Consider the following 24,575-nt stretch of genomic DNA (forward strand, 5'->3'; position numbering starts at 1 on the left):
CATTGCAAAAGAGGAACAGTAGCAGACGTACAAGCGCTAGTATAAGTATTAGTAGGATCGCCTTGGTTCCAGAACCGTTCTCAACACAACCACCCAACAAAATCCCTCGTTGTCAGCAGAAGTAAGGAAAGGAAGGAAAGCGGAAGGTAATTTATTTGATTTTTTATTTTGGCTACCAAATTTATTTGACGTAATGAATTTGGTTTAATTGAATTTCAAATTTCTAAATTTCAAACAATTTTTTCCCCAAGATTAATGTCTTACCAATGCACGGACACATATACACGTCCCGCAAGGAAAGCGTGATGCAGTGTTTGTGGGAATCCGACGTGCAGGAAGCGGGAGGGAATGAATGGTTACAGGTGAGAAAGGAATATGACCTCCGGCAGTCGCGCCTGAAGTGCAGTACGCGTACGTTCTTTCTTGGCTCCGAAAAAACTTTGAATTTCTTGATGCCTCCCATCTCGTCTTTACCCACCACCGCTTGGGGGTACGTTGGTGGTGGTTGTACAACGGGGGCCGACCCGGGGTCGAGATATTCTTTCGGTTTTAATTAGTCTCTAATCTTTGCGCGCATGATGTAGACGAGAAGCAGCAATACTGGAAACAGCAATGAAATGGAGGGTGGACGATTGGGGTTTGGATTTCGGGACCAGCGTTCGGGAAGTGATGCTTGTTAGTTGGATCCGCTCACCGCTTGTGTCTTTGCTTACCTGGGAGAGTTTTACACCGGTAAGGCACCTTACGAATTCCGAATTTCGTACGCCTTCGGTGTGGATTAAAATAACTTCGGAAACAAGAAGAATCAACTAAGCCCTGGCTATGTTGCGGTATGGCGATGGTTCACGAAAAGAAACGAGATTAATCGTCCAACCGGATCGATACCGGAGCTAGCCGGACGCCATCTTTACAGCCATATGCCAGACAGCTACGCGCGTACCTTCACGTTCGTAGAAAGGGGGTGTGCAACTGTAAATAAATATGTCGATGGCCGGTTAGCGTCGAGAATTATTATAACAAATGATAAATTTAATTGAGTTAAATTATTCACTCGCACCATTTTAATGGCACGGCTCTTGCTCGGATGGTGGCCAAGCGTTTGGGAACTCCTATGCGAGTGGTAAATCAAAGGGTAATTTTTTATAAAAATATGATCTGGATTGTATCATCGTATCGTCGCTGGGTGCGAGAAAGAGCAATAGCAATTTCCTTCAATTCAACACTTCGGCTCCACAGCGGAAGACCTAAACTGCAACGAACCTGCTAGTACTCGCGATCCTCAACACACTCACTGTTTTTCGGCGTAATTCGGTAAATATTTATCCCCGCACAAGCGCATAAACATCGATCTTTTGACGGACAGATATCTTTATAACTTCGTCCTCCGTTCCACCGCCGTCCGATCGTGTGCACTCCTAAATTTCAACCTCACATCAAAGATCACTTCCTTGAGCGCTTGTCTGACCCAGGCTCGGATCGTGCGAGGGAAGTATGTCCGTACTCACTTTTCTTTCTAGCTGGAAAAGTGTTTGATTTCCAAATGATTTGATGAATCAACACTTGGGCCGCTGTCGATCACACTAATGTTTAAACATTCTTCAACGCACCGGCCCTTCAACGTGCCGGCCCACAACGATTAGCGCTTGGAAAAGGCATCTCACGATCACGCTTTCGCAATTGAGCTGCTTAAGCCCGGTGCTGCTGATCGCTCTGCACGTTGCGCAACGCGTTCCCGATAATGGAATGAATATTAATATTCCATCATTTTCTCTCCCTCTCTCTCTCTCCCCGTCTGTGCAATACCTCGAGGTGGTTTTTTGGGGACCGATAAGAGGCGACTTCTCCTATGGCAAAACAAAATGTTTCGTGCGACATTAATACGTTTATGCTAACATAGCCGCTACTTAACCGAAACCGATAGTCTTATCGACGTACGGGTCGTGGTGCCATGATTTCACCGCCGAGGTTGAAGCTTTCAGATCAACCGTTTAGCGTTGGTAGTCTGCCGACATTGGTTGGGAGCCAGTTCTCATATCGAATCTCTCCCCTGTTGGGGTTGTGAAACTACCTTCCATTCCCATCCCTGCCAAGCCACACGCGCGATCACATTATGCCCAACCAAACAAATATTGATTTTCGCGGTCGATTTGTGAGTGTTTTAGATTATCATTTTTAATTATCTTGTCCGTGCCGTGCCGTGTCCGTGCTCGTACGATCGGGAAAGGGGGGAGCGTGATAAAAATAAGGCTATCGAAATCATATCCGCAATGGTTGAATGTTGAGCGAGCGGGAGTTTTGTTTGTTTGTTTTTTTTTAACCCCCGAGATTCTTCGGCTGCCCGGGACGGCTAGACGGATATGATGGCGTGACGGGTGTCGTTTTATGAGTGGCCCGTCTGTCGGTTGCTAAGTGGAGGATTGGGAAGTGTGTATGTGTGTGCTGGCTTGGGAAGCTGGAATGCAAATCATTGTTTGAAAGACGAAATGGACCAACAAACAAACCTTACACAACTTTCGCTGTCTTGAGGATGCAGCTGTTGCTGCTCGATAACTCTGCCAGATGTGACCGATTTGAACCAGTGATTTCGATAATTGTAAATTTATTGATTATTCTTTAAGCGTAAATGTAATGTATTGTCTCACAAAACTGTAGCTCAATGGAGGAATGGACATGCAATTGTAGCCGGAAGTTGCTGAAAATAATCAAAATGGAGAATTTTTGATGGATGTATATTATTAACAGCAAACAGTTCAATTTTCTTCAATAATTTCAGCAAAATCACGCAGATTTAATTTTGGTAGACTTTGTAGACTATAATGAAGTTCTGAAATAAAGTATTCGTAAAGCGGGCTTTAAAGTAAATTATTTGTTTCTTTTACGGATTATTGACAATTTTGGTTCCAAAATTAAAAACGGCAAAATCTGGAAATGAACGTTTTCATAAGCAAGTAATATAAATTAATAAAACAATTTGTTTTCTTTGATGAAATTCAGTTCAACAGTTAATTGATTTCTTCGGGCCATGACACAGCAGCAAAAGGCATGTTAAGAAAGTACAAACAGATGGGAATCATCCAAGAATTATTGTTTAATTAGTAAAGCACACAACAAGAGAAGAATTCGAAACCCATCCGTTCGTAATGAGGACTGACTATCCAAAATTACGTGGTGTTATTAAATCTATTAAGTCTCTCGGACAATCTATTGAGGGAATTGTGCATCAGAGCCTTTTTTCGTTTATTTATTTCTCGGACAATCTATTGAGGAATTGTGCATTAGAGCCTTTTTTCGTTTATTTATAGAGGTTTTGAGTCACTGAGATGTATGTTTGCCTTACTTGTATCTGCTTTTTCTTCTTGGTTTAATGACCATCTAAGGTCACGTAGGTTATCGAATGGCTTATTAGACTGGCTGATAACCACTGACTGGCTGATGGTAGTTGTATAATCAGTCCTTAATAATGGGGGGGATGGGGTTTGAACACCGGTCCTGCCGTATGAAAACCGGCGCCGCTGTCGCCTACACTACCGGGTCGCCTCCACTGTATCTTAGCTTATATTTCAACATAACACAAATATGGATCAATTCTCCGCTGGACTGAGAATTCTTGTATCATTGAGTGGCTGTTCGATAATTTGGTTTGTGATGACTTAAGTAACAAAATAAAAACTTAAATGGCACATGGAACTATTTTATTACTGTAGACAAAACCGGTGGTAGCGGCGACAGCGGTGCCGATCTTCATACGGCAGGACCGGCGTTCAAATCCCATCGTATGGATCGTCCTCCCGTAGTGAGGACTTGACTTACTTTACTAGGCTTTGCTGATACCACGTAGTTAAATGTGGTATCGGCAAAGCCTGGTGAACCATTTGATTGCCAGCATTTATCTAGCAGGTCCTTAAGCCAAGAAGAAAAACCTCAAAGTTTACACAAAAAAACGCAAGGGGAAAAACATTATTAAAAAACGATATATACATATGCCGCACCAGAATAAGACTAGTTTTATGTGGTTATTTTTTTCCAATCTTTTGTCTACACCTCGAGCATGTAAGAGTCGTGAACGTAGCTGGCCAAACAACAATGAATACTTTTTATGGTAATACTTTTTTACGTTGCTCATTTTCAAACATTTGATCAAATCTAAATTATACATTTACGCTAAAAAAAATCTCGTATGAGACAATTTTTTTTGTCCTGGAGAACTAGCAGCATATCAGTCGACAAACATCAAAACATTTGTCTATTAAATTGTTAAAGTTTCCTTAAACCTCAGTAGTAGAGTTTAAGGCAAAGTATGAGAAGTTCGCACTTGTTAAATTCGGTCAAATAAATTTATCACACTTTATATCTCCCATTCATTTGTGAAAAAAGCTGATTTACAATAACGAAAACTAGTAAAAGATCCATGTGGAACTTTCAGATATATTTCAAATTTACATTATTGACCATGACATAAGAATTGGGAAATACTTTCAGCTTATACGAAAAGTTCATTCCTTCCAATTCGCCGCAGTTTGGTAGCATGTGTCCAACTTTGACTGCTATCTGTGGGATTAGTAGCGACTGGACATAATAACGCTTATCTTGAAATGAATTTTCATTAAGTCGAGCGCTCGTGTCGGATAGTAGTGAGTGGCCAGTTGCAAGGCCACCAGATACCCGACAAAGGAAGGTTAGGAATGTGTTTTCTCGAATTTTAATTGAATATGAATATTACGAAATCCATAGCACGACGTTTCGGAAAGACGATACTGTTGATCGTCCATCGCAGCCGTGGCCGGACCGGATAGTCTGGCTTTCGGTGGAAGATTAGATCGTGTCAGGCCATTTCTCCTGCACCAAAGTATGTGACCAATCCCGCACACACACACATACACATGCATCAGAAGACGATTTGCTACAAATCATCATCCGCTGCTCTGTGAAGCAGCTTTGAACCAGCACACATGCTTCTCGACTTTACAAGAATTAATAGCTCTGATGTCGATAAAGCCCACTCTCTCGCAGGTCCCAGCGGAGGAACCGTACCGTCTCGACGCACACACCCCAGAACAGAACAGAACTGAGAACAAAAATTAATTAGAGCTTTAAAATATTCAAAAAACCAAACGATCGTGTCCGTTTTGCTGCTTCGCCGGTCTTCATATGTGACAAGGCCGCATCGAGCGAACCGCATCGATCGATTCCGGGCACCGAGGCAAATACCATTCGCATCGTTAAGCGCTGAGAGGAAAGGAAGCGATCTCGCATCGGTTTCATCGTCGAAAAAGTGTCACCGAAAAATGGTGTAAAGTGTGAAGCGGTAAAATATGAAACCCGAGATCCCGCCGAACCGCGAAAGATCGCGCGCGAACAAGCTCGGGGGGGGGGGGGGGGGGGGGGGGGGAAGATAGTTTTGTTTGTTTGTTTTTGACCGCCGATCGTGGTGCGCGATCTTCTTCGGAGGTTTTGGCTATGTTGCGGTGAGTGTGAGGCTTTTTTTTTCTCAATATTCCAGAAAGGAATAAAATACTTCCCATCCTTCGCCCCTACCGCCCCATCGCAAGCTTCCCGCCCACCGATATGGTGGGCGGTACTCTCGCTTTCATATTTCAAATTGTCATCGAACACTTGTGGGAATGTTTGACTTGGGGGAGATCGATCCTTTGCCGTTTTTTTTCAGCTTTTCTTTTCTCTTGCCTGCTGCAGCCCTACTCCTACGTAACCCTCCCCCCAAAACACCACTCAGCAGGCATTCGCTTCTTTTGAATGGGAATCGCACCGTAAAAGGGGAAGTTAATCATCGATCAGTTCGCAGCATGGGGCGTGCGCGTTATGTGTCGCACGTAGCGGTTGCGTTTGTGGGGGGTTTTTTTTTCGGACTGGTGTGTGTTTTTTAATGTTTAGTCCTATGTTTGTTTTCTGCCAGCATCCCCAAAACATCGGCGAGGAGACAGTGTGTTCCGCGAACACAGGTAGCAAACGATGGGCATGAGCAGATTTTTGCATTCTACTCCGTCTTTGTCCTCCGACAGCCACAAATCATTTTTCGCCAACCAGATCATCCCAGAGGGCTGCCCCGGTTAGTGTGTTTGGGGTGAGGCTGGTGTCCTTCGAGGGTTTCTCGGGATTGTTGTGCACCGGCTGAATGTCTGCAATTTTTTAAGCCGTTTTTGATACATTGTTTATGCTTCTGAATATGATTTTCTGCAGATGATTCATGGGAATCGGGATCGTTTGCTGGAGAATCTAAAGAGATTGAAGAGTTTGAAAATATTGTTTCAAAAATCGGTGTAACAGTAGTATCGTTTAACTTTATTCAAGTTTAATTTTCTCTTATTATCTCTTAATGCAATACTTCTTTATTTCAATGAAATTGCTATAGAATGAACGAGAATTATTAGTTATCAGCATTAATAAGTAAAAATAAATACTGTGTACTGTATAAACGACAGCTTTCGTTACGTACTACACCATTGCTATGATTGCTTTTTCGAATGTTTTTTTTTAAATTGATTTGATTTATAGTGTAAGAAAACGAGGGATGGAATTTTTTACAATACTTTATGTTTATTTTAGTACATTGAGTAAACGAAAGAAATAGTCAGCTCTTGGTATGTAATTTAGCATTTCTCCTTCTTCACTCAATTGCCGAACGATCCTTCGCTCCCTAACTGATCCTAGGGAAGGTTCATCATCCTGATTTCCAATCCGTCTTGTTTTTCCCTTACTCTACAGTTGTCCTATTCCTATCGTGTTCTCCTTGTAACGCCTTGGAACTGAACTGAGTTTCGAAAACTATGACTTCGTACCGACATAACTTTGATAGCTAGAAGATATGCAAAAGCAGACTCCAATATGGTTGGTTAATTAGATTAGATTAGACCTTGAAATCATCACACTTATTCTGCTTCCATACGCTCAAGAGTGATCGGCATTTGATGGGAATTTAACGATATGAGAAGATTTGGGAAATTTTCAATTACCAACACTGCATTTTTGTCTTGAAAGAATACTATCGAGAAACAAGAGCTCTCGATGGCCGAGTTGTTTGATCTCTAGTTTCCTAGACTAGCTTTTTCCTTTACCTCTAGAGTCGATCTCGTATTTGAAGAGAATTTCTGCTTGAGATTTGATTAATTCAATTCAAAGGACTGCAATAAAATAAAAGTCCTTAAGGTTATACTTCAAAATCTCTGTTGGGAGAACTTACAGATTCTAAGAAGTCTTCAAAAAACAGCAACAATTATAAGATATGCTCTATACATTGGGTACATGCTTAAATTGTCCTATTTCGCTCTTCTTGGCACTTTACTTCGCTGCGAGACTTTTCAATAAATCTCACGTAAATCTCTTCCTTACCCATTCATCAGCAATTGTTTTCTGGTGATAAATTCAAAGCCTTACTTTAACGAAACTTGGCGCGTTTTACTCATGTAACCCGCTGCGTACAGAGCCAGTAGAGCCAACGAATATGAAAACAAAATCTCCAATGCACCCGCCGACGCGCATTCCATCAGAATTGTGTCGTAAAGTATTGACATTCCGCTTGATAGCGGACTGCAAAATATGAAAACAAACCGTTGGTAATAAAATATGAAATAAATTCAACGCGCACTGGCAAAAGAATTGTGCTTTTTGCTGCCAGATGCCACTGAGTTGACGGTTGACTGTAATATAGGATGAAAGATAAGTATTGTAATTGTAGTAGAGTTTACCTAATATAAAAATTTACAGAAAAAAATGTATTCTGAAGAAATTTCTCAGATTATCTCCGAAAAAATAGCTTGAAGTAAAATAACAACTTAAAACCAAGTCTAAGCTACATATTTTCAAACCAACTCGATGCAGCTGCACCGCGCATACAGTCCCAAAAAGTAGCGTTTGCGTGCCATTTCATTCCTTCCTCGACGACAACGACGTCGACGACATCGTCCACAAAAGTCACCAAAGATTGTCTCCGTAGTCATGAACCACACAGGTTAGGCAGGGAACGCAACCAGGCGCGAGGAAGGAACGCGCACGCAGCTATAAAAAGGCGAGAAATATATCACTTGCAAACGAGATGAATGTTCTGCAAGGGAATTGTTTCGATCTCTGTCGCTCGATTTCGATTTATACCGGCCGGATCGAAGTCATTGCATCTACGGCGATTTCTGGTCGCCCCGGCAAGTCGTCCCGCCAACAGCTTCCAAGGACGTATTGGGTCGAGAGTGAGCGGGTTTGTGTGCGGGAAGATATCGGAGGACGGGCAGACATACTATGCTCATTCTTAGTCACATTTTATTCACTTCTGACACTTTGTTCGTTGCTCTCACACATAGGGGGAAAAAAAAACTCAGAGAACCCGAAAGATCCTACTACTCACTTGCTGCTACTGCCGTTTGTGGTTGTTTTCCCGTTTTTGCTTTTGCACTACCGCTTCCACCGTTTTGGCGTTCCATTAACCCTTTTCTCTGCCACCCTCCAACCCTCCACATCCCTGAGGGACAACATTTTCTATCCCCATGAAGGGCAGTGAGTTTGAAAGGTATTCGGTGCGATTTAAAAGATTTATAATACTTCAAATTTTGTCGAGGTAACACATTTTGCTGCTCGGTGAGTTTCGGTTTAGAGAGGGAGGGAAATTCTTGTCCCCTCCCTTTCTTCCACCATCCCATCTTTCTGTCTCCCGGTTACCAGTTTTGTTTTTCATAATCGACAATATTTTATACTCGTGGTGGTTTTCGCGATGCCCTCTTGGTATTTGTTTTGCGCTTCCGATTGAGCGGCTCATTTTTCGGTTCTCGACGGTTGAAAAAGGAAGGGAAGCAAGTCCTCAATGGGAAGCTGACTGACTGACAACTGCCGCTGGTACGCCGCTTAACGATCCGTTCGAAGGTACGACACTGAAGGGATGAAACTCGATCGACCGCTTACACACACACACCACACACACATACACACAAAACCCAGTACATCTTTCAGGCAGTAGCGCAGAACATCAATCGATTGATCACGCTATCATGCTTTCGTTTTTCACCTTCACCAAACAGCGATGATGGGCCCGGGCAGCGCAAACCGTGCATAAATGATCGTCACCTTCTTCTTCTGGATGTGCTGGATGATGAAAAGAAGTTATGTTTTTTCCTCTAGTTTTGTTTCTGTTTTTACTTCATACACAAACACACATAGACATACACCGAGTTTGCAAAAGATTTGTGATTATTTCTTTCTCGTGCCAGAGGTTTGTCCCTTGTCGTGCTGTCTTGCACTTGGTTTTTGTGGAAACGTTTTGGTTCTGCGGCCGCTTATAATTTGCAAACCAAAAGGGAGAGTCTTACGAATGCCTTTTCTGGATTCTTTCATCATGCGCACACGCTCACACACTTTTTTCTTCTTTGGGAAAGATTGTTAGTTGTTGAGGTATAGTTTTTGTTTGTTTAATATATGGGAAAAGTGTTAATGAGTTTGTCGAAGCCCATTTGCCTGATTTGTTTCCTTCTTGGTGTTGCCATATGCACAGTGGGGGAAAACTACTCCAAATTTGTGTTCATATCTCTTAGACATAAGTGTAAACTATTTACAAAAATAAAAATAAAAACCATAATGTTTTATGATTATTACTTTTGATAAAATAAACATCTTTCAAAATATTAAAAGGACAATTGTTAGTAGAGATAAAACAAGTCTTATGCTAATAATAAAAACAAAAATTTGGAATAGTTTAGTTATCAAATAACACAGTGTATATGACACACAAAAACGCAAACAAGCTTTCCTGTTCAACCAAAATGTACAAAAAATATTTTTAAAACAAACAAGAAAACAAACAAAAACTTATTCAAATGCACGCAACAATATGGTTTAAACAAAAAAGGCATTTTTGATTACAATAAACACCAATTCTCTATAAAACTAACTATAAAAAACGAGTGAAAAGGAAGAAAAAGTCATACAAACAACGAACAATTTGATGATGAAATAGAAAAGGTATTTAACTAATTGATCAATATTTTAGAAGAGAAATTAAGCAGGAAGTTATAAATATGATTGCACAAAGATTTATAAAACATTGATTAGTCAACCCTATTATTTATTTATATCTAATTACGGCGGAATATTGATGACCAAATTATATGAACAAAATGATAAAGTTTTTCCTCCTTATTCTTTGCCCTAGCACGGGCATACGCGGTTGACAACCTCAAACTACTTCAAAATCAAATAGTTTACTGACTCACAACTAAGAACAACAAAATATGTGAAATAATTTCTTGGTAACAGAATATAAAATTACAACAAAAGTAAGGCAAGCCGAAAAATTAAAATACACAACAAAAAACGTATCCACGATATAAGAAAGTAATATATTCACATCGTAATGTATTGACCTCCAATATAAGTAATTTATAAAATAAATCTTCTTTTATGAAGAAAAACTGGAGAAAATTAGATAATCTTGCACCAATCGAGCAAGCCCGAGTTAAGGCAAAAAAAATAAACAGCCCATTTAATCTTGTTAATATACAAAGTTATCACATGCGGTGTTGACAATGCGGCGTAAGCCGTCGTATTTGAAATAAATAAAATAAATTAGAAATAGTTGATCTTGTACGCCGTCAAAATATTTTTTAATTATTTCAATAGAACTGGCCGGCAGGTAGCAACCTGGCAGTGTTGCTATCGTTATAAAAATTAAAATGAAAAAGTAAAGAAAACATCTTCAACGTAAAACGTCAATGAAAAAAAAGAAGATAAAACTTAATCGTATACATTAAATTATACAAAGATAAATGGACCCAAAATTACAAGTACTGAAATTAAGCCAACAGTAAAACAAACAGTATTAAGGAACCAAATTGAAAATCTTCAAAGTCCACTTCGCTTTTAAAATATAAACCAAATATTTACCACTAGCCACCATTCCATTTTTCCACTGTCTCATAAACGATCGTTCCACGTGATCACACTTCACCGTCGCACACACGGTTGGCTGGAAAGTGGCGACCACTTCGATAAACGAATGGCTTCCTTACTCACCTTCCGCGAGTGATCAAACATAATTTTTAATATATTTTATGGCTTTAATTAGTCGCCGGACTGTTCTTCTGCAAGTTTTTGTTTCCTTACCGTTGTTGCTGATGCTTCGTTTCGGTGCAGTTTGGCACGGTTCGCATAAAGGGTTTGCGTTCACTCGGCGACATTTGGTACGTCGATTGCCGGTGCTGCTGCTGGTGCTGCTGGTGATCGCAAATTTTGCTTTGGTCGTGCGTTTTACGACCTGCCAGTGGTGCTGGCTGCCGTTTTTATCTACAAATCGCGTCCCGTTCCAATAATAATAAGTTTATTTTAATAAATAACATGCAACAACCACCAACGGGCCCAACGGGGCAGCCGACGTTGTTCGGTGGGAGTAATTGGGAGATGGGAAAGAGGGATGACTGTTTTGGGGAGGTTGGATTGTTGTGCTGTTCAGGAATGGGGCTCAAAGATGGCAGTGAAAGACAGAGATTATTTCAATCCACACGAATGACCCGAACGCATCGGTGCAATTCCTTTCCCGATGCTTTTTGGCACATGTTTGTATTTAATAATGGCTGTGCCTTGTTTTCTGCTTTGTTTGTGTTATATTTATGATTAGTTTTGCATCATTATTCATTTGCTAAGCTATACTTTAATGTTTGGAAAACATAAAGGTCGTTATTTTATAAGTGGTTTTGAATATTTAAATCTTTTTTCCATTTCGCATCACATCAAATATTATTTCTACCTATGACGCACGTTACTGCTCAGACTATTCAATATTTATCAGACCTGACAACCGCCAAAGATTCAATATTTATTTACATATTCCCGAAAAAAGAACTCCCAAATCTGTATCAAATTTCAAACCCTGAACTCATCCGACACATTGCTAGTTCTTTCACTTCACAAAAACTTCAGTCAAATCCCCCAGTGGAAAACCACACATATCCAAAAACACGCACGAAACCCTTCTTCCAAGTGGCAGTTCTAGTCGCGAGCTCGTGTGGGAAGGATACAACATCGTACATTGCGCGACGTACACACACGATACGCGCGTGTGTGTGTATATGAGGAAAATAACAAGAAAATTGGCTCACAGCGGAAAAGGTTATTCAATTTGATTTGAATAATATAGCAGCGAAAATATAACATGAAACGTCCATAAGGTGGCTTCTCCTGTTCGTTGCTCGCTGCTGTTCGAATATGTTACGCATGATAGCGACTGATTGACATAAAATATTGATCTTGCCCTAATGCTGGAAGCAGACGACAAAGCAAATAATATGGAAGAAAGGCTGATGTCACCACAACTCGGAGGTTTTTCTATGGATTGAATCAGGTAAAGTTGGGACAATATTCTCGAGCAGTCGTTTTTTGCTATGATTTATTTGAACTTGCATCATACATTTTTTAACATCATTTGAAAGACTTATTGGGACAAAGAATAAAGTGGTAAAATTGATAAATCAACCACTTTGATCCTGTTGAGGGGACGAAAACATTTTTGGACGTTGAGTGTTTCCGAAACGCATCATTGACGCACCCATCAATTTTCTATTCAAATCGAAGTCAAAATTTTGGACACATTTTCATTCTCGGTGGAGAAAACAGAAAAACACTCCCAATTCCTAACTTACAAAAAGAAAACTCATTTCCATGAGTGTTTTTCTCGTGCAAGAGTGGAAGAAAAAGCGATCGAAATTAAATCGCTTAATCATACCGAAAATAATTAATGAATTCCACAAAGAAAAGGAGAACCATACCTGGAAATGAATGACTTCTGTGTGGAGGCGAGGAACAAAACGCAGCCGAAATACATCCGCCCATTCTCGTTACAATGTTTTTCTTTCCTCAAATTTTGGTTTCTTTCTTGTCCCTGGACTTGCTCAACTTTTCCTTCCTTCCTAGCACGAGAGGATGCGTTGCTTTGTTCCCTTTTCTTTTCGGCCAACGAAGAGTAAGGTTAACCATATCGCATCCGTATCAAATCGGCGCTGGAAAACAGGAGGAAATTACGATGGACAATAACACCGAACCACGCCGGGCCACGTTAATCTATTCCAAATGAGTAATTTATTTACTCGAACGAAATTATACCATTAATTTTCCCCGGGTTTGTTTTTTTTTTTTGCGAGAACAGCAAACTCCGCACTGAGGATGGATGGAAATGCGTGAAGTGAGAAGGTTTATTTTTACCTCAATCCGGATTCTGAGCGGAGGGAAGCAGTCGCTTTAAATGATTTGGATGGATTCGGTTGCAAAAGGTTGAAAAGGATACTTTCCGTTTGGCCCATCGCATCAAGAACGAGCGAAGGAAGCTGTCTCGTGGCGACTATTATCATCATCATCGTTTTCGGTTCCACGGATACCGATTCCTGTCTAGAGGGAGCCGTACATCAATTTCTCTGTCGTCTCGAGAGCTTCCCCAAAGAATATTCGGTCGTCAAGAAAAAAGTTCTCAAGATCGCTCCTTTTTTTTCGTACCTCCTAAAAGAAGAACATGCAAAAGTGAGAAAAATCTGTGAAAAAGATTTCCCGTTTCCGGCTCCAGAAACCAGCTGGGGAGGGGAGGTAAACGAGACGAACATTAAACGACACTCGGGATGACACATTCATCCCTCGAGATCTAGCTTCCTTGCGCAGGTTAGCTTCACGCTTCTCAATGTCAGTGGCTTTTTTTTTGTGTTTAAGAAAAGAACTTCTTTTCGTAGGCATACAAAAAACACCCTTAGCGACATGTCCCACCGCTGTCGATAAATCATATCACTGCCTGAAGGCTACGGATGGATATCGCCAAAGGGCATTCAAATGATTCAAATTCGCATAATCAATCTCTAGTGTGGTGTCGGTGTGTCGATTATTTTACCATGCTCGTTGTCAATCATGTATTTCCCTTTTCTTGTGCCCTTCTAGGCCCAGACAGCAAAATCCGACACCTTATCACAGCTTCACGCTCACATGTGTCACATTATTATATGCCACGTTGTTTGCGAATTGTGTTCTTCTCGTCGAATTTTACTGCATTTCATATGGAAAGATTGATAAAACCTTAATCCAATAGAATGTAGACCCATTTCGTGACATTGTCACGAGTTTGCTTCTTTATTTAAAGGTGGGGTTGAAAAAAGGAAACAAAAAAACCCTAGTGCGATAACATCCAACTCTGGCCAGGGCAGCAAATCACGACTTTGCATTGAAGTTCTCAGTTTGATTCTGGGGGTCATTCGGTGCAGCGAACGAGGAGATGGAGACTTTATTAATGAAAACGTTTATGCACATGATCGCCCATAAATTATCCTGCGATGGGGTCCCGCGAATTGGATGGGAGGTTTTTTTTTTTAGTGGTTCAATATGCATAAGGTGAAAAAGGGAGAGGTAGATCTGGTTGGTGGAGCTTGTACTGGAATGCTCCAGAATAATATATATTTTTCGTCCCCCAAACATGCAGACCAATGCCTGCAGAGCCCAGAAGTTCGAAGTCATTTGCAAGTTATCGTTGGAATTTATTTATTTATCCCCAATTTTTACATTTCAGAACGGAATGACCGGAGCGTGCAGATAATACTCCCCTATCCTATGCTTCTTCCCACACCGTCACAATAAGAAGAATATGCAGAAGGACACAAATGAAAAGAAAAAAAAACCAATGAGAGAATCCTGCCGATTAATACGTAGGCACAGTGAATCGAATGCAAAGTTGGACATTTTGAAATTGAACAATACTGTAAACCTTGAGGGCATTTCTGGCGGACAAGTGATGACTAGTAATAACTGTATTTAGATCTTTCCCTTAATCAATCGCAAAAAAAGAATGGCTAATAACAGCTGTTTTGGGATATTTTCGACGCAATTTTAATGCTTACCATAAGCACACATAAGCCTCCATTTTAACATAAGCCTAGCGTAACCTGTCCGGGTACGTTTGATGGGTTTTTGAGAGGTATGCGGTCAACGCCTTAAAAAGAAGGCTTTAAAATTATTTGACGAGAACAGGAACTGACAAACTTTTTGGCTTAATGGACAACACATGGTTGTGCTGTTTATTGTAGTCCTCGTAAAAAAGCATTGTTTGGACGTATTCACAAGTTCTTCACTTGGCTGGTGTGTTAGCGGAGAAATTTGTTGTAACCCACTAGAGATCTTAGCTTCCAAGGAGCCTCTATTCGTCTTTGTAAACTGAATTAACTTGTCATCTAAGACATTGTGAAAAATAGCTCGTTAAAAAGGCCTAGAGCAAGAGATTTAGTTCTTAGATGACCAGCGATATATGAATTTTTCTACTATGTAGTCTGCTGCTAGTTTTTATTCAGAATGATCTTATTTTTTTAATTGTTTAGATGCTGATCTGATCGAGCTAAGAATGTCACTACAGGACTGCACTGAAGAACAATATACGCAGAAAAATAGACGTTTTTTTTTTTTTTTTTTTTTTATTCATAAGGGACGGCCAGGCCGTATTGCTAACAATAAACTTAAAATTAGTATACTCCTTTCCTCTTTGCTGGGAGACATTTCCTTCTCCGAGCTGTGAAAGGGCACCATATCCCGGGTGTGCTCGGTTGTTCCGTTGCGTAAGTTCCGTCATCCAAAGCCAAAGTCGTGTTCCTAGCGAGGGTCTTATCGTGTGAGGGTACCTTATCCCGGGGTATGTCAGGCGTATCCATGCTCGTGGTCCAGATGGTAGCGGGGGTCTTGATCGTTTTCCATTTCGAGGGTTCCTGATTGTGTCCAATCTTGAAGTCTTCCTCTCCCTTTCGCTGAGATGTCCATCCATAGCATTGGCCGCTGCAACTGCTTCCATATGGTACCCAACCCTTCACGCATCGTACTCATTCATACATTCATTCATTCATTCATCCATTCATCCATCATCATTCATACAAGCGAGGTACAACATATATAAGACAGACAAACAGTGGGAGTAGTGGGGGGGGGGGGGGGGGGGAGGGGATCACACTAATAATCCGTTAGCACGGCAAAAGAGAAAGATTACTCTCAGGTAGACCTCGTCGCAGTCTCCCAGCAGGTCCCGAATTGGAGTATCCGGCAACTTTCCAATGCCCCGGACTGCGTCTAACAAGGCGGGTCGAGCAGTCTCGTATTCCACACAAGACCATAGAAGATGATCTATGTCATGGTATCCGAGGCCGCAGCCACATACTTTGGAGTCGACCTGTCCTATACGCTGGAGATGCGCGCCCAAAGCGAAATGGTTAGACCTAAGCCTAGACATCATTCGAATGAACGCACGATCACCTGAGATGCCGTGGAACCAAGGCTTCAAGGACACTTGGGGAGTGATCGAATAAAGAAACCTCCCGAGCTCATCGGTGTCCCACAGACTCTGCCACCGAGCCATGCAGAAAGACTGTGGGGCACGCATGTGCTCGTGAGGTAAGATAAGCCTGTCGAAAAAGGACCCTTCCGAAGCACCCTTTTTGGCCAATTGGTCTGCCTTTTCATTGCCGAAGATTCCGCAATGTGCAGGCAGCCAAACAAGAGATATCCGGAATGATTTCTCAAACAATGAGCTTAAGACCTTTAATATTTCTTTTACGAAGTAGTCCGGGCTCTTAATAGCCTTCACAGATTTTAATGCTTCGACAGCGCTTAAACTGTCGGAGAATATAAAATATTCGTCTGGAGGACAAGCACTTATTATTAACAAGGCGTAAAAGATTGCGGCGAGCTCCGCTACATATATCGAGCATGGCTGGCGTAGTTGGAAATATGGAAAAATAGATGTTTATGCATGTGCATAACTAAAATTGGTTTGTTCCAGTCAGAGCCCTATTCTGTGCCTGAATGCAGTATTTCAACACCAAACTCGATCAACCTCTACTACCACAATAGACACAGCAATAGAACCAGTTTGAAGCATAACATACAACACACACACAAACCTCATCGCGCCAAACTACCTACAATAGCCCACAACCAACAAAACCGCCAGTGTTAAATTATACTTGTAACCGAGGATGCACGAATTGCAACATTTAAAATAAATAAAATAAATAAGAAGTATCCTACATTCGATAACGTATTATAATAGCACTTCCTCAACATATTGTGCAGCAGAATACATAGTATTATTATAGAAAACCAAGTATTTAAATCAACAATCTCATGTGAGAATCAATAGAAGTCTTCAATAGATTAATAGAATCTACTTTTTTTTCTCTTCACTCAATTGGTAAAAAATATTACTTTTTAATCAAAATCTCAGTCTTTAGTTTGCAGGAACATGTGAAAAGAGATTTACGAAAACAGAATCATTATTTTCCGTACGAACACCGTCAAAATCGTTTACAAAGTCATAGGAATGTTCAGTTTTGGCTGTCCAAAGTTGTGTTTGAAGCACTGTATTATTAACATTTTTCTGTTGAATTTCGGCCAATATGATTTCTTTTTACGTTTTTTTTCTTTTTGTTTTACCATTTACATTAAGCTGCGATAGCACACAGATCTCACACAAAAAAAAGGGAAAATAAAAACAAACAGACTCCCAAATATAAATATCCAAACAGAACAAACGAAACCTGCAACACTGTCCGGCCAACTTTCAACCAATCCAGGACAAGAAAGACAACAAAAAAAACACACTGGGGTCTTTAATGAGACTGCTCATTAAATTACTATCTGATAACAGTTACACATTTTCCACGGCGCACGGTGCAAATCGACAGCTGCTGCTCTACTCCCACCTCCACTCATCCTCTGCCCATCGCCATCACCGAATGTGGTGGTGAACGATGGCTGTTGTTAAAAGGGATGATCACGTTAAAGCAGCACAACTGTGGGGAGGATGGTGAGCCTTCTCGTTGTTTTTTTTTTTTATTTATTCGCTTTCAACGCCCACAACCACCACCGGACAGGAGTATGAGTATGGAAAATGAGTATCGTGATGGAAATGACCAGTTTAAAAAAAAAAAAAACGCCACGAAACAAACCCCGAGGGATGGCTTTTAGGCATGATCCATGACATCAGCACACAACGATTGCGATCTGTATTATCTGTGGAGTCTGTACGAGAAAAAACAAGCGGCACAAGCTTGTTGCAAATTTGTTGCATTCAGTGGTTTTTTGGTTTTGATTGCGTTGGATTCAAAAGCGATACCGTATCGCTGGCGTGTGTGTGTGATTGACAGCAAATGAGCAATTATTATTATTATGCATAATACAACAATGTAGTAGCACAAACCGATATGTAAGCAATTAAATATTAATCGCCACTTGCAGTTGGCTGGGGTGACTACCATCAAATGACCACAAATTTTCACGCGATCAACTAATTTTGCTTAATATTTCAGCACGAAAGATGATGGAAATGGAAGCTTCGAATTCATTGAAGACTTGGTGGCACCATTTTTTGAATGAATTCCCCACCGCTTGGGGCCCCTAACGGGTTAGCGTGTTTATTTCGGAGGTTCGTTGCTTACGCCATGCCGACGCTTTCTTGTTATCCGACCGAACGGGGGAGGGTGGTAAAAAAAAAACGATAGAATAAAAAAATAAGAAAAGCTTTCTCGTCTTCCTACTCCTACTCGCTCCTCTTCTCATAACTACCAGCGCTGTGACCAATGGACGGTTCAATTTTCTCTACATACCACAGCGGCCAGCAATCCCATCTCATCTCGCCAAAGATCGACGATCGAAGATATGTGAGTGAATGAATCGCCATGAATGCTTTCGCCATGCTTTGGTGGAGCTTTCCCGCCAGCTTTTTCCAGCACTGGGGGTTGGCGAATAGTTGAAAGAAATGAAAAAAAAAAACATCAACTCATGCTCCAGCCACACAACTCATTCATAAAATCGAACATTTTCTCACACACAAACACTACACACATCTTCCATTGATGGTTCGATGAGCGCAAGATCCCGGTTTTCAAGAAACTCTTGGCTCTAATCGAGATGTGTCGGCATTCCTCAAAAAACCAGGCAAAAATCTCCTCCGGCTTCGAAGCAAAAGAATGTAGACCGCTTCTGCTGCTGCTACTACTACGACTACTACTACTACTGCTGTTGTCCGCTTGTAGTCCAATGGTCGATCAAATCGTTCATTCCAACCGAGAAAAAATCCAACCGGGTTCTACAGTTGAGCGCACATGCCTCGATCGGTGTCTGATTGTGTGGAAAACGTACACAAATCATGTGCACATAACTGTAGCATGATATGCCGTTTTTAAGCTGAGGCATTTTGTTTTGGGTGAAGGAAATCTCCCTATTCTACTCTCTGCCTCTTACCGACCCTTCTCAATAGCCCCCGGTGGTCAAAAATGTGTAATTTATCGCATTAGTCAAAAAGATTTTTATTAATTTTCGTTTATGTTTCGTTTTCCTGCTTTTTTTTCTCTCGCTCTCTTTTCGGTCCGCGACGAATCCGAAACCGCAGCTACCAGCGTTACACACAGTGGCTTTTTAGTTTGTAGTTTGAGTTTTTTTTCCTCTTTCTTCAGATGAATCGGAAATGAGATTTTTCTTTTCCTGTTACCGACGATTCGACCGGGTCTCCGGCGTGGCTGCGAATGCTGCTCGATCATGCGTAATTTCTCAACGAAAAATTCTCTCAAGCACTTGTTGTTGAAGGAAAGCAACTGGAAGAAGGTTATCGGTAGAGCTTCTGAAATTTTGGATTTTAGTAGAAATTATTTTCTTTGCTTTTTTGTGAAATTTAAATAGCAATAATAAATATATTTAGGTGTGAAATAGTTAAGCAACTTTAATAACGCAAATTTTATTGCATTTTTTATTTATATGCTAAGGAATTTACCTCTTAAAGAAAGTCTTCCAGATAGATCTGTTTGATTGTTTTAGTAAACAAGTCCCTTTTTTAGTTATTAAAAATTCCACCATGAAGAAAACTACCCATTTAAAATGAATGTTATTTTTACACATTTATCATAAATTTGTCATAGCTACAAGCTGTCCTTTGGGGGTTTCAATGAGCCCCAACTTTAATTTTGCAGAAGGCCACCAAAGGCCTTGGATCCGCCACTGATTGTTTGCTCATCAGTTTGGGTGAAAATTGAGTAATATATAGTCAAAAAGTTCCAGAGAGACAAACACAGTATACATAAACAGATATTTCTCAAATTCAATGAGTTGTCCAAGTCCAAGTGTCGATCTAGGAAAAATTAATGGGTTGTTATAAATAAATTAAAATTTATGGAGCAGTATATAACAAGAAAATCTCAATTCTATGTAAGTTCGAACATAAGTTAACATACTAAAATTACAAATACCTTAATTATATGCGTGGATGACAAAGAAAACTCTTGACAACAAAAATAAATATGAAGCTTTCTTCACCGTAGAGGCTTCTAAACTCAAAAGTAATAGTTCAATTTAATATACAAAATGTACATTAATAACACAAAAATAACATTACAAATCTTATAAACCTACCACTGACCAGATCTTCACCATGCGCCAAATCTTGAAGAAGGTGACTGAACAACATTTGAACACGTACCATCTCTTCATAGATTTCAAGACCACATATGATAGCAAAGCCAGGGTAAAACTCAACGAGACCATGAGCTCTTTTGTGAACCCGGCCAAACTGATCAGGCTTGTTAGAATGAGAATGACCAACGTCACATGCCAGGTGTAGGTGGATAGAAAACTCTCAGGGTTCTTTGCTACCACCAAAGGCCTGTCCCAGGGAGATGGGCTCGCCTATCTCCTATTCAACTTGGAGCTAGAGAGGGCCATCCGTGACTCGGAGGTGGAGACTTCGGGAACCATCTTCTATAAGTCAACACAAATCCTGGCATCGTGGCTAGGCCAGGGCATCATTGATCTGCGGCTCTACCAGGTAGCAGAGGCCTACCAAAGGATCGAGCAAGTGGCAGAAAATCTCAGGTTGCAGATTAACGAAGCAATTGATGGTGACACCATCATCGGCCCTACTAAGAACCTAGAACTACGTGAGGGTGATGTAAGGATAGGTGACCGCAATTTTGAAGTCGTCCAAAACTTCACCTATCTCGGGTCAATAGTCAGCACCGAAAACAGCATAGTTGCGGAGTTGCGCGCTCGGATGCTGGCGGTCAGCCGGTCATTCTACAGCCTGAGGAAACATCTCAACTCAAAAAACCTGTCACGACGGTCGAAGCTGGGACTGTATCGTACCTTTACATTCCCAGTACTCACATACGCCTCTGAGACATGGACCCTGTCCAAAACAGACGAAGCCCTCTTAACCGCGTTCGAGAGGAAGATGCTCAGAAGGAATGTTGGCCCCACATGTGCGAAAGGACAACGGAGGCGCCGCTACAACGGCATTATGACGACCTCACCGTCGTGCAGCGAATTAGGCTCTCCAGGCACCGATGGGCTGGCCATGTTATACGCATGGCACCGGACGACCCAGCTCAGAAAGTCCTTTTAGGTCGTCCACACGGACAGAGGAGGCGTTGTAGGCCCAGATTGAGGTGGGAGGATGGCGTGGAATCATCCGCCATCAAGGCCGTGATAGCGGATTGGCGGACGACGGCGCGGGACCGTGAGCGGTTCCGGACTCTGTTGTGGCAGGTAAAGACAAAAGTTGTAGGCAGGCAAAGTGGTTGTAACGCCTGATAAGTAAGTAAGTATATTGATAACACTTCGGTCATCTTAGTTTGATGATGCCAATACAATTTATAATAAATAAAATTTAATAATGACTATATTTAAATTTACATACTAAGCCCTCTCATGTCATGTCATTAATAAAATGGTAATAAGTGAAGAGGGTCATCATCTATGATTACAGGCCTAATTGAATAGTTTATAAGTGCAAAAGTTCTACCAAGAAGACAATACGGCGAAGAGCCGTCATACTCAAATAAAAGAAAAGGTTGATTTACTAAATTTTAGAATTAATTCAAAACAAAACCAAATCAACAAAACCATTTAAGACTCTTGCTTGCTCTACACTTTCCCATACAGCACAAGCGTCACTGGTCACCATTTTCTACCACGTCATCCTGAGCAGTTCCCGAAACATGGAAAAGGCAGGGAAAAGAATTTAATTGATGATTTTCGGGCCGCTCGAAGATGGCTTCCGAATTTTGAAATATTTCGAAATTCGACTACCTCTATAACTGTGCCTGATAGCCAAGGGTGAACCTGGGTGATGGTTGAGCGAGCGAGACCCTATAATTCATTCCCATTCTCGAATCTCGGTGAGGGAACCATAGAAGCGAATAAATAGTTTCATCCCTCCCCCTTTTGCATCTTCTCTCCCTTCATCCCCTTACGTTGCGTTTGCTTGTGTATGTGCGCAAGTATCACGCTGGACGGATTAGAAATTTGATCCGAACTTATGTACATAATTTGTCACTTATTCAATTAACTGCTGCCGTGGCTGTCGCTTTGCTATATGAAATCTGACTCATGTACCATCACGGAAAATCGGTCCTCCCGCTCCGTTAGTGTCAGAGGGTAAATAGTGGCAAATTGATACCAGGCAGCCGTTTTTGGAGTGCGTTCCTACAAAGCCTTATTCTTCGGTAAGCTTATCATCTTTCCAGATCCTGCTCGATATGTGTGTAGCGTGTAAGGCTTCCGGAAGATGTGAAGCTGAGTGTTGCAGAGTATGTTGTGGTGGTGGGAGAAGAATTAACGATTTGATTGATCACACAGGATTTCCCCGGGACCTCGGTGCTGAGATTGTCGAGTGGCTTTTGTGGTACCAATATTTGTTCCAATCGGGCAATTGATATGACTGCATGTACGTGGGTGTGTGTGTGTGTGTAATCGCGTTTTATGAAATTGGAATTCGATTTATCGCTTGATGTACTACGCACAATGCAATCCCCGATCGTGACCAGCATCCATATCCAGTGCGCCTCGTATTACACAACTTACCAACATTAATTCGCTGCTAGCTTATCATTTCGGGGTTTTAATGGTCATTTGCTCAACCGAGCGAAAGTGATACTGCGCTTTACTAATTACCCAGCGCTATTCATCCTTAGTTCCTTACGGCAGAGCGACTGGGGTGGAGCGTTGGAGTATTCGCCAGGATTAGTGTTCTCATCATCCCAACCGTTTGCTGGGCGCAAAACCTCCGAATAGGCCAATGCAAATGATGATTAATTCTGGGTAATGAACAACTTCCGAATGATTTACGATACTGGGAATTATTCAGGTGTGTTGGCGGGCCCATCCGCTCACCCGCTTGGCTGTAATTACACTGATACAATTTTAATAATTCTGCATCGCTCGATTCCCGGCCGCTGACTAACGGCATCCATTAGTCTCCGCCGAAAGGTGTCTATCGATCTAAATTCTCCCATTTCCGACGTCCTCACCGCGATAGGGAGCAACCGGGAGCGATACGGAGGGTAAAATGTAATGCTCCAATTTCTCGGTAAATAATTACGATATTATCTATCTTTATGTTTTATCGTAAATCACCCACATTCGGTCTTAATTATATTTTATTCTCTCTACTCAGTGCTCTGCAATGCGCGCCTGTGAAAGCGTTCTCGATTCGTCGGTTTTTCTCCCGCTTCTTTTTCATTCGATTCCGTTCTTGGAACACTCGTGAAGAAAAGCGCATGTTTTGCCATTTGCCAGTCGTCGTCGTCGTCGTCGTCGTCGTCGTCGTCAGTGTCGTTGTTGTCTTGGTTCTTCGCTAGTTACACACTCCAATTTTCCTACCAAGTTGCTCAATACAGAGCGACAGAGTGAGAGAGAAAGAAACTTAATGATTTAATGTTCGAAATGAGGTGCATGGGGGTGCGATGCTTCGTCTTTCTGCTCAATGTCTGGCAAGAAGCGACTGATTCGACCCCGATCCTGTGTACACACTGACAGCTGGCGGGGGGAAAAACTATCGTGCCAGCAGCAGCAGCAGCAGCAAAACGAGGAGAAATGCCATTAAATATTGTGTGGTGTGGTGTCGATTTCAGATGAGTTTAATCGTTTTGATACATGGAACATGCTGTATGAAAGATGTGCTGTTTTATACGTCTTTGAATAAATGCCAGTAGCAAAGAAACACTCTAAAGTATTTTGTATTGTAATGCTAGGTTCTACAGAAGCGTCCAAACAATAGTCAAACAATTATAAAGAATATTTTATTATGTCCAGCTTCTCTAATGTAATAGACTCCTCTTTTTTATTGACTGATTTGTATTGAGTTATTAATTCGTTTGCTTCGAGGCCTTGTATATTTGTAGATTTAATCCTTATTTAAATTCCCTTCCTCATTGCTTTTGTGTGCCTAGACCATCTGCACATAAGTAAGTTATAGGTAATTCTGGGATCTATGTATTCCAAGAGCCATACTAATATGAAGTAGCATTGTTTTCCTGGATGTAGTATTTTATCATACATTTGTAGAGATCAGCGTTACTCTCCTTCGCTGCCTAGCTCTTACCTCGCTTGGCAAGCGTTTCAGAATAATTTATTTAAATTTATGTGACTTCAAGATGACGGATCACTGCCGTATGGTAAACCTCTCTAAATGGTAGTCACCTTTGTATCAAGGGTTTGGACGTTTAAGCCCTCATTCGTCTGTTTGTAGTATTTGATCACACCTGGGGTTTCAATTGTAGCATTCAATAGCAAGGTTAATTTATAAACTATTCCTA

Source organism: Anopheles maculipalpis, chromosome 3RL (genome assembly GCF_943734695.1).
Source record: "Anopheles maculipalpis chromosome 3RL, idAnoMacuDA_375_x, whole genome shotgun sequence".
Taxonomy (NCBI): domain Eukaryota; kingdom Metazoa; phylum Arthropoda; class Insecta; order Diptera; family Culicidae; genus Anopheles; species Anopheles maculipalpis.